We start from the raw sequence: 3,873 nt of genomic DNA, 5'->3' as shown, positions 1-3,873 counted from the left end.
GCCGTCCCGGCGCGCTCCCGTCCCCTTCCTTGTGGTTCCCCCGCTCCCTAGCGGGGTATGGGGCGGCGAGCACACTTCAGCCCCTCCCGGCCAGGGGGTCCCGGGCCCTCGGGGGCACTGTCCCCCGCCGGGAGTTGCCCCTCCGGCCAGGGGGAGTTAGCCCTCACGTTTGGCCGGATGGGGAGTGGAAAGGCCCGGCGCTCTCTGCTCAGACGGCGGCCATTGACGTGTGGCTGCGGCCGTCCAGAAGCTGATCGCCGGCTCTTAGTTTTATTTAATTTTCGTGTGACCAGACGTGCTGTGGGTCCATCAGAAGGGGGTGCCCAGAGTGGGGGTAGGGGGTCCTCAGCGTGAGGAGGAGACTGTGGGAGCCCAGCCTGGAGGATCAGCCCCTTCCGAGCTCCGAACTTCACTAGTGAGACCAGGAGCCACGGTGCGGACGCAGCCCTGGTGGGGTCAGCCTGGAGTCCTTTCCTGGCCACTGTCTGGGGGTCCGCGGGGGCTCTGGGGATCTCGGACCTCCCAAGGAGAAATCTTCCTAAAGACCAGGGCATGGCTGCAGGGATCCTGGGCCAGGGGCGTTCTAGACATCAGAGGGATCTGTGTGTGAGAGAGAACGTGAGCTCTGAGTGTCTAGTGTATCCACCCCTCGGCCCCCAACCTGCTTCATTCAGCATTGGGCAGCGGCCTGGCCTCACCCGTGTGGGTCCCGCTGCTCTAGGTGAAGTCTGATTCCTGCTGGAGGTGCCCCTGCGGGTCTCTCCTTGTTACCGGGCCCTCATCAGCCAGGCTTCCCCTGTCCTCTCGCTCCTGGCCCCTTACTGCCCCAGCAGGGCTGGCGTGTGCACACTTTGGGGTAGGGTAGATGTGAGGGGGCTACAGCTCAGCGCAGGCCATCTACAAGTAGAACTGAATGCTGGGCCTGACGGCCCCAGTGATCACTCACGTCTTTGCTGATGCCGGTTCTCCCTGTCCTCCCCATCAGGTCCTCCCCACCAGGTCCTCCCCCCCTCCACCCCCGCCCAACACCCTCTGTCCCTGGGCCCAAGAAAGCAGTCCCTCCTTGTCTGCCCATCTGATGGGAAGGGAGTTCTGTCCCAAAGGCCCAGGGAACTGCCCCTCCAGAGAGAGTGCTTGTCTACCCTGTGGGGAAACAACCGTGGTGCTGCTCTGCACTTGGCCACAGTTCTGCGCTTTGTCCCTGCAGCACTGCCGGTGGGGAAACGGATGGTGACCCCGGTTCTTTACACATTGTGTATTCTTAGCACTTAGTACCTCGGACCCTGGGCCAGCACAGCGCTGCTCCCTGAGTGGTATTAGACGGTGAGAGGATTCACCCACAGACTCTGAGGAAGGCCTGAAGACAGCCGTTCCTCCACTCGATTTCGGCACCCTGCACACCACAGTGTGTGCATGCAGGGGCCCACCTCAGTGAGGGTTCCGGCCAGACGGCGTGACAGCACCCACGTGGGCGTGCTAGCATGGGTGCGGTCATCCCAACTACCACACGGGCTGCTGGTGATAAATTGGGTGACAGAAACAACAGGAAACAAAAGAAAATGGGATCTAGATGGGCTAGAAGGCAAAGCTTGTTCATGACAGGCCCACGGGTGGTGCAAAAACACAAGGGCAGTACAGTACCCGGTCAGTGAGGTCACTGTGTGATGCCCAGGGACCCGAGGCCAGACATCTAGCCCCATTCTCTGCTGTCGATGCTGGTCACCACAACCCAGCTGCAGAGGGAGCTGGCTGTGCCCACCAGGACATGGAGGTCCCTGGGGTCCTCACCGCAGGCAAAGTCCCTCTGAAGGACCTGCAAGAGCTCTGGACCTCTCCTGAGGCTGCATACTGGAGGGCTGTTTCCTTTGGGGCCATACTGCTCCTTGACATTGTTAAACAGGTCTCCCAGAAGGTGGCTCCCATTGTTTGCCAGCTCCTGACTGGTCTCCTGCTTCACCCAGACAGCTCTGGCAGAGGCGCCGCAAGGACTGCAAGGAAATCACAGTAACAGAAACACTGGGAAGCGGCACAAAACCCACAAAGGTGCGGACGGCTTCACCAGTGCCACAAGATCTCAGCTCTGCTGAAAGGACACAAGCAGCTAAAGGCAGAAAAAAGGAACAAATGGAAGAGAGGGAGGAAGGCAGGAAAATCTGGTTTAGGAAGAACAGGACCAAGTTCCAGAGCCCAGGCTGAGGCAGCCTGGCTTTCTGATCTAAGAGAAGGCTACGGGGGCGTTTTCTCAACTTTGTCATGATCTCACAGTTCATCAGCACAGTGCCTGCTTTGGATTCTCTCTCTCCCTCTCTCTGCCCCTCTCTCCCTCACTGTATCTCAAAAATAAAAATAAATAAAAATAAAAGACTGTGCATGGCTCTGTGTGGAGCACTGGCCACATGGCCATGATAGGAATCCCCAGTACATGACCCAGACACACAAGGAGTCGTGTCCTTGTGCGGCCACGTGGGACTGCACATGTGTGCATGTGTACGTATGTGTGCGCATTTGTATGAGCACGTGTATGTGCACAGGGGATTGCACGTTTATGAGCTGGTGTATGCTATGTGTGCATGAACCTGTGCGTAAGAATGTTTGGTGCTGTAGAAGGCACATGTATTCATCTATCTGTGTGTACAGCACCCAAACATTACAGAACATGCTTATTCCCTGAGCCCCTTAGATAGTGTCTCCTATGTGTATTTACACTTTATGCCATTCACTTATTAACTTACTTTATTACTGTCACACTTATCCATATTCATCATATACACCCATAGTGTGCCAAGGTCTGGTGTGTATGGGATGTGATCTCACATTCACAGAAGAACATATTTGCATTCATTGGTCAATCTCATCCAAGGAGATTTTCAAGGTCAGACACAGCCCTTGAGCCTCATCTTTCTCAAAGGATGTCCTGTTAGGCCGAGCAGGTGAGTGGGGTGGAACTTTCAGGAAAGACACAGGGCATAGGGTCGGAAGGTCAAGGCTCAGTTCTGATGCAGTGCATGCCAGCCCTGAGGCCTTAAATGTTGGTGAGCAGTAACAGATCAAACTGTTGGCCAACCTGATGGTTTTGACTGCATCATTCAGTGCTCTGGGAAACATCAGGGCTGGCATCACTGAAGAACTGTGATCCTAATTAGGACCAGAAAGTATTCACAATGGGGGTGGCTGGGCCTCTGTATGTTGAGGAGGTGGCCAGCCATGAGGGATTCAAAGGCATGGTGAGAGCCAGAGGCAGCTGCTGCGCCCTCTCCTTCAGGTGGAAGCTGCGTGTTCAGTGCGCCAGGCTGGAAATGCTCACTGGGCTCCCACTCCACCAAGGATAGTTTTCTCAGGGCACCCGGGTGGCTCAGTCAGTTAAGCATCCGACTTCGGCTCAGGTCATGATCTCACGGTTGGTGGGTTCAAGCCCTGCGTTGGGCTCTGTGCTGACAGCTCAGAGCCTGGAGCCTGTCTTCGGATTCTGTGTCTCCCCCTCTCTCTGACCCTCCCCTGCTTATGCTCGTTTCGCTCTCTCTCTCAAAATAAATTTTTAAAAAACCAGTTTTCTCAAGGAGGAGAGACTGGTGGTGAGATTTGGGGTGAGCACAGATAGCTTTTGCACATTCCTTGTGAACACAGGCACCTGAATATGTGGTAAAGAGAGTCCTCAATTTGTTAGATAAACAGTGAGGCCCTTCCTAAATGTCAGTGTAGTCTGGTTCGCTGTGATGAAATCAGAATTATTGGCAAAAACAGTCAAAACTGCCATATTGACCATTTTTAATTGGCTATTTTTCGTCATTTAAACACAGCTGCCTGAGTGTCTCTTTGAAATGTGAACCGGGGTGTGAGTCACCTGATGGTCCAGTTCCACCTGGGAAGGAAGCG

This window comes from Suricata suricatta, chromosome 2 (genome assembly GCF_006229205.1).
Source record: "Suricata suricatta isolate VVHF042 chromosome 2, meerkat_22Aug2017_6uvM2_HiC, whole genome shotgun sequence".
In the NCBI taxonomy this organism is placed as follows: Eukaryota; Metazoa; Chordata; class Mammalia; order Carnivora; family Herpestidae; genus Suricata; species Suricata suricatta.
The sequence above is the reverse complement of the archived record's forward strand: the minus strand, read 5'-3'. Positions refer to the sequence as shown.